Below are 13,477 nucleotides of genomic sequence, written 5' to 3' on the forward strand. Positions count from 1 at the left end.
AGGCGTGGTGCCGTATGCCTGTAATCTCAGCTACTCGGGAGGCTGAGGCAGGAGAATCGCTTGAACCCGGGAGGCAGAGGTTGCAGTGAGCCGAGATTGCGCCACTGCACTCCAGCCTGGGCGACAAAGCCGGACTCTGTCTCAAAAAAAAACAAGAAGAACAACAACAAAAAAGAATGGCTACTCCACTGGCAGAGCAGCTGTGTGGGCGCTCAGCTAATTATACTGGTAGTTATTTCTTGATTATATGCTAAACAAGGAGTGGATTATTCATGAATTAGCAATATTCTATTGCTAATTTCACATTGCATTACCAGAAATCAGAAAAAATCAGCTGGTCTGAACAGAACAGCTTTCTAATAGGTTTTGTGATTTAAATGAATGGCCCTCCATTACACTGAAGTCAACCTTCTAACAAATAACCTAAGTGGCATTTGTCCTTTAACATCTTGCTATGGTATAGTCCAGGCCCCCACCCTCATCTCTACTTTCCACCATATAGGCCATTAACTACCTTAAATAGCAAGAAGTCATAGTATGTAACGTGCGTTGGTTATGACCAGTTGGTATTTGTTGGGCAAATCTGATGTGTCCATGTATTTATTGTTCTAGCACTTTCAAAGATAATAGAAAAAGATATGAGTCTTTTCCACAAAGGATTTATCACTTCCCAAAGAATTATAATAAATATACGTTGCCGTAGAAGTCTATGACCCTCAACAGAGCCTTTCTTAGGCTTTGCTTCAGCATCGTACAGGGCCTCCGGATCATGACCTGATCCAAAATTGATTATCACCGGCTAATGCTATGAAAAATGTGGTTGATTTAGAAAGTGCCAAACCATCCATGGCAGGTTTCAGCTTAAACTCTTTCCACAGCCCTACACTGACCTCAGGCAAGATCTGAATTCATTAGCAGGGCCCTGAGTGATTCAGCTCCTGCCTGCCTCTCCAATGTAGCTATCTGAGGCCCTCCCAGGGCCCTCTGGAGTGACTCATATTCTCTCCTTTCATGCTTTTATGTGCACTGGAGAGTCAGCCTGAATCAGCCTTCCTCTGCTTCTCCACCTCTCTCTTACTCATTCTTGAAGACTGGGCTCTGAGGTCACCTCCTCGTGGATGCCTTGCAGACTCAAGTTTAGTTTCTCACCTTCCGTGCTCCCATTGCACTCTGCAGTGGATACCTGTTATGCATATGTGTCAGCTGTGCTTCTGGTCTCCCATGACCTTATTATCTTTTTTTCTTTTTAGAGATGGGAGTCTTGCTATGTTGCTCAGGCTGGAGTGCAGTGGCTATTCACAGGCCCAGTCATTGCGCACTACAGCCTGGAACTCCTGGGCTCAAGTAATCCTCCTGCCTCAGCCTCCTGAGTAGCTGGAACTATAGGTGTGTACCACCATGCCTGGCTCTCCCTCCCTCCCTCCCTCCCTCCCTTCCTTCCTTCCTCTCTCTCTTTCCCCTCCCCTCCCCTCCCCTCCCCTCCCCTTCCCTTCCCTTCCTTTCCCTTCCCTTTCTTTTTGCAGGTTCTCTCTCTGTTGCCCAGGCTGGAGAGCAGTGATGTAATCATGGCTCACTGCAGCCTCTACTTCCAGGCTCAAGCAATCCTCCTGCCTCAGCCTCCCATGTGGATGAGACTACAGGCATGCACCACCACACCAGCTAATTAATTAATTATTATTTTGTTTTGTAGAGACAGGGTTTTACTACGTTGCCCAGGCTTTCATCATCTTTTAACTTCATCCCCATAGCAGTCCTATGAGTGGTGCTAATAACTTACTCAGTCATGCAGCCAGGAAGTGACAGTAGAATTTTAACCTGGGCTCCAGAGTGATGGGCTTCAGAGCAGTGTGGCCCTACTGTCCTTAGGCTGTCCTTACACTGTTACAACCACTGATGTCATTCATTGGCATTCTGTCTTGACTGTGAGCTCCTTAATGGTGAGGGCAGTCAAGCACTGATCTTTTTCAGTAACTGGTACGTTGTATGAACTCACAAATGGTAATGATGATGAATGAATTTAATGAGGCACCAAATAAAAAGTGAATAATACATGGTCCTTTATTTCAAGAGGCTCACTGTCTTTCCCCTCTCTCCATCCCTCCTGTGACCCTCCCTCCCTCTCTTCCTTTTTCCTTTCTTTCTTTTTAATTTTTTTCCAGATAAAAGCTTTTAATAGGAAAGTTACATGTTAAAATGGCATTTTAAAATTTTATTTTATTTATTTGTTTTAATTTTACTTTAAGTTCTGTGATACATATGCTGAACATGCAGATTTGTTACATAGGTATACATATGCCACGGTGGTTTGCCGCATCTATCAACTCATCATCTAGGTTTTAAGCTCCGTATGCATTAGGTATTTGTCCTAATGCTCTCCCTCTCCTTTCCCCCTACCCCCCAACAGGCCCCGGTGTGTGATGTTCCCCTCCCTGTGTGGAAGTCATTGGCAAAGACTTCATGACTAAAACACCAAAAGCAATTGCAACAAAAGCCATAATTGACAAACGAGATCTAATTAATCTAAAGAGCTTCTGCTCAGCGAAAGAAACTATTATCAGGTGAACAGTCAACCTACAGAGTGGGAGAAAATGTTTGCAGTCAATCAATCTGACAAAGGCCTAATATCCAGAATCTACAAGGAACTTAAGCAAATTTACAAGAAAAAAACAAACAACCCTATCAAAAAGTGGGCAAAGGAGATGAACAGACACTTCTTAAAAGAAGACATTTATGAGACCAACAAACATATGAAAAAAAGCTCATCATTGCTGGTCATTAGAGAAATGCAAATCAAAACCACAGTGAGATACCATCTCATGCCAGTTATAATGGCGATCATTGGCCGGGCGTGGTGGCTCATGCCTGTAATCCCAACACTTTGGGAGGCTGAGGTGGGTGGATCAGGAGTTCAAGACCAGCCTGACCAAGATGGTGAAACCCTGTCTCTACTAAAAATACAAAAATTAGCAGGGCGCAGAGGCAGGCACCTGTAATCCCAGCTACTCGGGAGGCTGAGGCAGGAGAATTGCTTGAACCTGGGCGGCAGAGGTTGCAATGAGCTGAGATCGCACCACTGCACTCCAGCCTGGGTGATAGAGTGAGACTCTATATAAAAAAAAAAAATGGCGATCATTAAAAAGTCTGGAAACAACAAATGCTGGAGAGGATGTGGAGAAATAGAAATGCTTTTACACTGTTGGTGGAAGTGTGAATTAGTTCAACCATTGTGGAAGACAGTGTGGCAATTCCTCAAGGATCTAGAACCAGAAATACCATTTGACCCAGCAATCCCATTACTTGGTATATACCCAAAGGATTATAAATCATTCTACTATAAAGACACATGCACACATATGTTTATTGCAGCACTATTTACAATAGCAAAGACTTGGAACCAACTCAAACGCCCATCAATGATAGACTGGATAAAGAAAATGTGGCACATATACACCATGGAATACTATGGAGCCATAAAAAAGAATGAGTTCACGTCCTTTGCAGGGACATGAATGAAGCTGAAAACCATCATCCTTAGCAAAGTAACGCAGGAACAGAAAACCAAACACCGCATGTCCTCACTTGTAAGAGGGAGCTGAACAATTTCCCTTCTTTCTTAACAGATTAGTTGTAAGGCCTTTTATACAACCCTAGAAATATGTACTATTATCCCAATGCTATAGGTAGGAAAAATGAGGCAGAGAAAAGTTAAATAACATGGCCAAGGTCATAGCTGGGAAGTGGCACAGCCATGATTCAGACTGCAGTGGCCTGGTCCCAGAGCTCATGTTCTTAACCTCTACAGTATGTTATGTCTCCAGTAGCCTCATTGGGCAGAGGACACACATAGACTGATGCATAACAAGAGATAGATACAGACACCTGGAGAGACCTGGACAAGCAGCTTTGTGTGGTAGGAGAGAGTGCTGAGCAGTGTGGTTGGTTGAATAGCAAGCCCTAGTAGGGGAGGGATGGGGATGGATTAAAAACAAAATGAGGCAGCTCACACCTGTAATCCCAGCACTTGGGAGGCTGAGGTGGGAGGATCATGTGAGGCCAGCAGTTCAAGACCAGTCTGGGCAGCACATGAGACCCTATCTGTACAAAATACTAAAAAGAATTTTAAAAATCAGCCAGCTGTATTGGCACACACCTGTAGTTCCAGCTACTCAGGAGGCTGAGGCAGGAGGATTGCTCAAACCCAGGAGGTTGAGGCTGCAGTGAGCCATGATCTCTCCACTGCACTCCAGCCTGGTGACAGAAGGAGGTCCTGTCTCAAAAAAAAAAAAAAGCAAGTGGAAATCTAGATTGATGCCCACAGGAGCCCAGAGCTCACCCACAACCACCTCTTCCTGCTCTATAGAAGGGGCTCTGGCTGGATTCATGGTGTGGAGAGGTTTCATGTGTGTGTCGGGGACATCTTCGGTGTTCATGGGGTGGCAAGAGCAGCCCTCGGCATCCTGCCATTCTTTTTCTTATTCCAGCTCAACTTGCCATCTGCGTACCTCTGTGAGAGGCTCTGAATCACAGGATCTCGTGAGTCACTCATTCCGTCTCTGAGGAATAAATTATATCAAGTCTCACAAAAGCAGAGCAGTTGGGTTTAAATGAGGTGTCACACAAAGATGGACTGCGGGTTCTGCTTTCCCTTATGAGCTGGCAGGGCTGTCGGGCGAGGCACGTTGCCAGTTCTCAGCTTGAGCTTTTGGGCCATCAACCCAGAGTTCTGGCTGCTTCAGCTTCATCTGGATTTGATGTTCAGAATGGCAGACTCAGCAAGAGGTGAAACAGGCCCCAATGATCATAATTTTGACCCAAATGGGGAAAGGCTGAAGAATGAAGATGAGAGAATATTGATTTGCTTGTGTCTCCAGTCTGCATTGCATCAGGCCTATCCTTGGTTATCATTTTTTTTTTTTTTTTTTTTTTTTTTGAGATGGAGTCTCACTCTGTCGCCCAGGCTGGAGTGCAGTGGCACAATCTTGGCTCACTGCAACCTCCGCCTCCTGGGTTCAAGCGATTCTCCAGTCCTATTCTCCAGAGTTCAAGCGATTCTCCAGTCCTATTCTCCAGAGTAGCTGGGACTACAGGCGTGCACCACCACACCCGGCTAATTTTTGTATTTTCAGTAGAGACGGAGGTTTCACCATATTGGCCAGCTGGTCTCGAACTCCTGACCTCAGGTGATCTGCCTGCCTCAGCCTCCCAGAGGCTATCCTTTATTTAACTCACAACTGCTGATAATAGACATCCTGAAAGTAAATTTACTACTTTAATATTCCAAAACTGCTTTCCCGTAGTCCATGATATGCAAAGCCTTTGAATGCAAAAAACAGAATGTTCCTGGTGTAGCAGAGAGAATATGTGGTTAAGCAGAGGCCAGTGATATCTTCTGGCAAATGTATTGACCCCATGACAAGTGTGCATTGTCAGCTTTGTGTCCTAGTATCTGTACTGAGCCTCTCTTTAGATAGCAAGCTTCTCACCTGGCTATGGTGAGGGTGGGAGAAAAGCAATTTGATTTGCTGGTGAAAATGACTCACAGCAAGATGTAAATGTGAACGACAGATTTAGCTCCTTGCAGGGCATAATTCCATTTTAGATGAGAGGCTTAGTAATCAAAATCTAATAAGCTTAGTAATCAAGATCTTGATAGAATGTTGGGGGAAGACTCGCTTTCACAAGGAATTTTTGAGAATCCCTTTGTTACCCTAGTCAGCCCACTTTTTCTGATTCACTTTTCTGAGCATTAGGGAAACAAGCTTCAGTATCCTGGCAGTCCACTTGGGGAGGGGCCTAAGCTGTAACTGCTCCAGGCAGTTCAATTCCAGCTTCCCTCTTCATAGTGCCTCTCAGGGCATCTTGGCACTGTGTCCACCCTATACCCTCTGACAGGCACCTACATGCTCTGCCATGGCAAGTTTATGCCTTTTCTTTGGGTCCCATTGAAGATATCCCTAAAGCCTAGGAGTTTAAGCAGGGATCCAGACTACCTGGGCTCAGTTATAGCCCCACTCCATATCTTTATATAAATAATTGCTTGGCACAGTGCCTGGCACATAGGGAGTGTTGTTTAAGTGTTCATAACCATTTCCTCCAGGGAAACCCTCCCTGGCCCTTGAGGCAGGAATCTCTCCTGTGTGCTGTATTTTGATGACCTCTTTACTCACCTCTATTCTAGGATGTGAGATACCTGAAGGCAGGGGCTGTCTTTCTTACCTTCACTTCTGTGACTAGAAACCCATATCGAGAATTTAATTTGAGTTATGTACTCTTTCAGCAGCCTGAACAAATGGTAAGAATTCTCTCTTCCCCATTCCAAGAAAGTCACCATGTGTCCTTAATTTCAGGATTAATGACTTTGGCACTATAGGGATAAACAAAGAGTTCAGGGATAAAGCGTGAAACAGGCATCTGGCATATCACCCCTATATAGAATTTTGTCATAAAAAAGAAGCCCCAACTGAGAGAGGAAGTGGGCCAACCCTGGAGGGAAGATTCTGAAAGCTTTTCAAGAGACTGGGAGCGGGACAGAGGTGTTCAGGTCCTGTGGTACTGGAGACCAGCACTTCCCTCCCACAGCTGGTCTGTGGCAGGACCTCACGGCAGAAAAGCTGCATGGTCCCCTGAAAGAGAAGATTCACCAAGTCTTTAATTTCCCAGCCATCAAAAGATCTGGGACTGGGCCACTGCTTTCAAGGGACCACGTGGATTTTGACACTGAATACCTCAACCAGTTCAGTGTGACCAGAAGAGATCAGAGGATCTTCTAGAATGTTCTAGATTGTGCCAGATCCCTTCACTTGACCCTAGGAAAAAGGGTTCATGCCCCCCATCCCCACCAAATTCTTGAGATTGAACTTCCTGAGTGAAAGGGGACTCTGAACAAATGTAACTTTATTTAGAGACACAAAAGTACATGGCCTTTTGGAAACCCTAGTGAAGTGAACTAAAATTCACATCTACAGCATGTCCATGGTCCTGGCTAAGGTGGGTCATGTAGAATATTTGGTGAGTAAGTAAATAATGGAAGTACCTTGAAATTTCTCCAGTCTATTTTAATAATCCCATAGCAACATTTTTTATTTACCTACCTTGAATAAAGGTTTTCCACGGCCATTTCCTGAGCCTTTAAAGCACATGCAAATGAATTGTCTTTGAACAAGGATTCAAAAGACTTTTATCACTGCAAGCTAGCAACAAGCTGAATTTATGTCTCCCCACTATTACATTGTTGGTTGCTAACGTGACTAAGCCTTGCTACTTTACACTTTGTCTATGAATAGATTGAAGTCTCCAATGAGAACTTGCATCACAAAGCCCCACCTAAAACGATAAAGCCTCAAAGGCAAAAACTCAAAATCTTACTTTGTATATTGGTATCCATGTCACAAAGCTGCCTTGTATCTACAATTCCTAATCCTTGCTCAGAATGTAAGTTATTTGGGCTATTATTTTTTCTAGTCTCAATTACTTGTGGTTATTCATACGGGGATCACCTAAATGAATTAAATCTAGAGATAATTGAACAACATTCCTTTAGTCCTTAGTTTCTGCTCATTCTCCCCTCTAGTCTTCAGCTATTTTTTCTAGGCTGCTATTCCAGCTGCAGATTCAATTTATTATCTTTCCGCCCCCCACCAGAATCCTCAAGAATTCACCGTTGACTTCTTTCAGTGTTCTTTTATCTAGGTTTTGTTGTGTTTGTTTTGTTTTTGCTTTCAATAGATTTTTGTTTTAGAGAAGTCTTAGGTTCACAGAAAAATCTAACAGAAGGTACAGAGATATCCCGTAACACCCTGCCCTAAAACATGCATAGCCTTCTGCATTATCGACATACCTCACCAGAGCAGTACACTTGTAACAACAGATGGAACTACAGTGGACCTACACTAACACATTTTTGCCCAGAGTCCATAGTCTACATTAGAGTTCACTCACAGTATTGTACTTCTATGGTTTTGGAAAAATGTATGACATGTATCCACCATTGTAGAATCATACAGAGCAGTTTCACTCCCTTAAAAATCCCCTGTGCTCTCCTTATTTGTCTCTCCTTCCCCCCAACCCCTGGAAACCACTGATCTTTTTACTGTAGCCTTTTCCAGAATGTCATATAGTTGGAACTGTACAGTATGTAGCCTTTTGAGATTGACTTCTTTCATTTGCTAATATGTATTTAAATTTCCTCCGTGTCTTTTCATGGCTTGATAGTGCCGATGGTGCTTTTTCATTTCTTTTTAGTGCTGAATAATATTCTCTTTTCTGGTTGGACTACAGTTTATTTATCCATTCACCTATTGAAGGACATCTTGGTTTCTTCCAGGTTTTGTCAATTATAAATTAAGCTGCTATAAACATCCATGTGCAGGTTTTTGTGTGAACATAAGTTTTCCTTTTTTGGGTAAATGCCAAGGAGCATGATTGCTGAATCATATGATAAGAGTGTCTTCAGCTTCCTAAAAAATCTCCAAACTATTTTCCAAAGTGGCTGTACCATTGTGCATCTTCACCAGCAATGAATGAGACGTTCTGTGGCTCTACATCCTCACCAGCATTTGGGGTTGTCAGTGTTCTAGATTTTGGCCATTCTAATAGGTGTGTAGTGATAGCTCATTTGTTCTTTTGATTTGTAATTCCTTGAAAGCATATGAGGTTGAGCATCTTTATATGTACATATATATATATACACACACACAAAGATTTGTGTATATGTATATTTATATAGATATACAAAGATGCCATCTACGTATCATCTTTGGTGAGGTATCTGTTAGGGTCTTTAGTCCATTTTTTAATTGGGTTGTTTTCTTCTTGTTAAGTTTTAAGAGTTCTTTGTATATTTTTAGTCTTTCATCAGATTGTCTTGCAAGTATTTTCTCCCAGTTTGTGGCTTGTCTTTTCATTTTCTTGACAGTGCCTTTTTTTTTTTTTTTTTTTTGAGACAGAGTCTCACTCTGTCGCTCAGGCTGTAGTGCAGTGGCGCGATCTCCGCTCACTGCAAGCTCTGCCTCCCGGGTTCACCCCATTCTCCTGCCTCAGCCTCCCGAGTAGCTAGGACTACAGGCGCCCACCACCGCGCCCAGCTAAATTTTTGTATTTTTAGTAGAGACGGGGTTTCACCGTGTTAGCCAGGATGGTCTCGACCTCCTGACCTCGTGATCCACCTGCCTCGGCCTCCCAAAGTGCTAGGATTACAGGCGTGAGCCATCACGCCTGGCCTTCACAGTGTCTTTTGCAGAATAGGTTGGGTTTTTTTTTTTTAGATGGAGTCTTGCTCTGTCGCCAGGCTGGAGAGCAGCGGCACAATCTCGGCTCACTGCAACCTCCGACTTCCTGGTGCAAGCCATTCTCCTGCCTCAGCCTCTGGAGTAGCTGGGATTACAGGCATGCCTCACCAGGCCCAGCTAATGTTTTTGTATTTCTTAGTAGAGACGGGGTTTCACCATGTTTGGCCAGAGTGGTCTCCATCTCCTGATCTCGTGATCCACACGCCTCAGCCTCCCAAAGTGCATGAGCTACAGTGCCAGGGCAGGCTTTTTTTTTTTTTTAAGGATAAGGTCTTGCTCTGTCACCCAGGCTGTAGTGCAGTGCTGCGATTATAGCTCACTGTAGCATCAAATCCCTGGGCTCAAGGGATCCTACCGCCTGGGCCTTCCAAAGCACTAGGATTACAGGCAGCCATGAGTCACTGTGCCTGACCTTGACATTTTAAATTTTAATGAAGTTTGATTTATCAATTTTTCATAGTTCATAGCTTTGGTGTTGTAGATTTATTTTCTTTACCTTGTAACTATCAGAAGGGTATTTAAAAGACAGGTAATAACTAGAAAAGTAGGAACAAGCTAAACAACACCATGATTAAGCAATCAGGCAAATCCTGAAGGTGAGATATTCCACTGGACAACTGTCCTGGACTCTTAGCAAATCAGCATCATAGAAACAGTGAATGTATAGAGTAAAAGCAATTTAAGTGACCCAACCATCAGATGTATTATAACATGTGGTCCTAGATTAGATTCCAGTTTACGTAGATTTAAATAGCTATAAAAATGATTTTGGGAAACCTTATGGAAATTGGAATATGGCTTGGGTCATAAATGATATTAAAACTCATTAAGATTATTATTATGGCTCATTAGGCGTGATAGTCTTGATTTTGGTTATGGAGGCTGTCCTTATGTTTTAGAGCTGCATACTAAAGTATTTAGGGATGAAATATCATGATGTCTGTAGTTTACAGTATTTCAGCATAAAAAAATAAAGCAAATGTAAAGGAATAAAATCTGAAAGAACAGAATTATTTCACACGTTAGATCCTGATTGGCTGACCCAACCAACACAAAGCCTGCTTTACTACAGTATACGAGTAAAGAGAACACTTGGGTGGGGAAAGGGCATGAAATCTGGATTATGTCTTTCTCTTTGCTAGCTATGTGATCATGGCAAAGTACTTCTTCTGTCTGTGCCTCAGTTTCTTCAACCATAAGATAGGTGTATTAGTTGTATTCATCCATTTTCATGCTGCTGTTAAGGATATACCTGAGACTGGGTAATTAATAAAGAAAAAGAGGTTTAATGGATTCACAGTTCCATGTGGCTGGAGAGGCCACATAATCATGGTGGAGGGTGAAAGGCACATCTTACATGGCAGCAGACAAGAGGGAACTTGTGCGGGGAAACTCCCCCTAATAAAACCATCAGATCTTGTGAGACTTATTCACTACTATGAGAACAGTATGGGGGAAACCACCACCGTGATTCAATTATGTCCGACCCAGTCCCTTCCACAATATGTAGGAATTACGGGAGCTACAATTCAAGATGAGATTTGGGTGGGGACACAGCCAAATCATATCCTTAGTAGACCTATCACACAGGATGATTGTGAGGATAAATGACTTAATATATGCAAGGCCATTAAATCAGTTCCTGGCACATAGTAATACATAAGACTTACCTATTATCATTGTTTTTGTTTTAGTTATTCAGGTACATGATCCTAGCAGGGTTGGCATAAACTGATACAATCAGTGCAGCTTCTTGGGTTTTCTAGTACATTGCTAGTAGCCATGGGAACTCCATATTTTTGGGGACTCATTTTTGAGTTTTCTCTTATACTACATTGAGAACTGTTCCACTCCATGATTTAGGGGCTGGTGAAGAGTGGTAAGACATAAAAACATCTTCTCTTATTGGTTGTAATGGGGCTTTTGGCTTAGTGCTCCAACAAAAACCTAAAGTTTTAAGTGTAATTAAATAATAGGTAATTGAAGATACCCCTAGATCTAGAATATTTTGGCAGAAGATTTAACATTTTCATTAGGAATACTGGTCTAGAATCCATCTTTTCCTTTAAAAAATTAACAAACACAATATAAGATGCCTTTATAAATATATTCCTTCAAGCAAATCTGACACATGATGATTTAGGACTAAAATTTATCTTTGTCACCAACAAAATAGAAAGAGGGTAAATACGATTTTATAACCGTGTCTTAGGTTTTTAGTTGGAGAAAAGTACAGACTTTAATTAAGATTACAAATGACTTTTAGTGTTCCATGTCATTTTTCAATGTTAGATTTTTAGTACAGATTAATAATATTTTTCTATTCCTTTCTTTCCCTTATATAAGCACAGGGAGTTTTTGACCTCTAGAAGTTGCAAGGACTTTTTGGCCTGTTACAACAGCACATTTATTATCGATTGATTTTAGAGTGAATTGAAATTTTCAAGATTAGATGGGTGTGTATTAGAGAAAATTCTAAACGGCTGAGTTAAAGTTTACAGTCATAAAAAGTTATGAGAACCATTTATCTTATAAGGTCTGCAGTACCAAAATCACAGCTTCAGAAATTAGAATATTATCTGTTATGATGTTACTACAATATAATTTCTTTCTTTCTTTTTTTTTTTCTGAGTCGGAGTTTTGCACTGTCACCCAGGCTGGAGTGCAGTGGCGTGATCTTGGCTCACTGCAACCCCTGCCTCCCGGGTTCAAGCGATTCTCCTGCCTCAGCCTCCCAAGTAGCTGGGATTACAGGTGTATGCCACCATGCCTGGCTAATTTTTCGTATTTTTAGTAGAGATGGAGTTTCACTGTGTTGGCCAGGCTGGTCTCAAACTCCTGACCTCATGATCCACCAGCCTCAGCCTCCCAAAGTGTTGGGATTACAGGTGTGAGCCGCCACGCCTGGTTTACATTATAATTTTGTAAAAGCAAAACATTATTTAAAATAACATATAAATAATTTTTAAAATCTGACATTGAATGCAAGTACTGTGCTAAAGTGCTTTACATGAAATGTCTCATCTACTTCTCACAACCACCCAGGGCTTGCTCATGCTTTCCTTTCTCTTGAGAGAACTGAAATGGACAGGACAAATGACTGGCTCAAGGTCACACTGCAGCTGTGATAAGGCGAGGTTGAAATTTAGAAGCAATGATGACGTCTTCATCCAGCCAATATTTACTGAGCATTTATTAGGCATCAGGCTCTGTTCTAGGTGTGGGGATAGTAATGTGAATAAAACATCAAAAACTTTGCTCTGAATATTATGAAATACTGGCACACAGTTGAGGTTAGCAGCTAGAATTGGTAAATACTTTTTCCATGATTAGGCAGTGTTCTAGCCCCTCTACTTAGAAATGTAGCCGTATAAACTGATTTGTTTTTCCAGAAGAAACAAAGGTCTCAAAGCTGATCATAAGTCCCTGGAGAGTAGAAGTTTGGCTTTAAATCTGTACTCATCCAGAAAAAAAAGCTAGTCCACATCGTGGCTCATGCCTGTAGTTCCAGCTACTGGGGAGTCTGAGGCAGGAGGATTGCTTGAGCGCAGGAGTTCGAGGTTGCAGTGATTGCACCACTGCCCTCCAGCCTGGTGACAGAGTAAGACCCTGTCTCTAATAAAAAACAAAACAAAACAAAACAAAAAACCCCCACACTCTCTTTGAAGCAACTATTTCCTTAAATCCTCCCCCCCACCCCCCGCCCCCGACACACACACGCATTTCTTGATATCTTTTCGAAGCCTCATTCATCCTAGGCAAACTTTATAAACATGGGGCCATACCTTTTACAATTCAGGATCACCAAGCCAGCTGGACTATTTTTTGTTGTTGTTGTTGTTATAGATATCTGCAACAATTGCCACACAAAGGAACACCACAGTGCATTTCCATAATAAAATAAATTGAATTTGCTAGTGGAGACTGTAGTTCGTCAGGTAAGGCTTTTACTATTTTAGCAACCAAATTGCTCTCTTCCCTCAGTGAATGACAGTCTCTGCAATGGCCTGACCTATTTGGGCAGTTCAGAGCAGGCACACAGAGGCACCCTCATCTTCTTACATCACAGCCATGGGTACATCCAACCCACAATTCATGGGTTGGATGAACAAGGTTGCTACTTATTAAGTTACAGGCAAGTAGTTCAATAAGAAATTTTAAAACAGTTAAGATTCTTTTTAGTTTCTGTA

This window comes from Pongo abelii, chromosome 3, assembly GCF_028885655.2.
Source record: "Pongo abelii isolate AG06213 chromosome 3, NHGRI_mPonAbe1-v2.0_pri, whole genome shotgun sequence".
Classification (NCBI taxonomy): Eukaryota; Metazoa; Chordata; class Mammalia; order Primates; family Hominidae; genus Pongo; species Pongo abelii.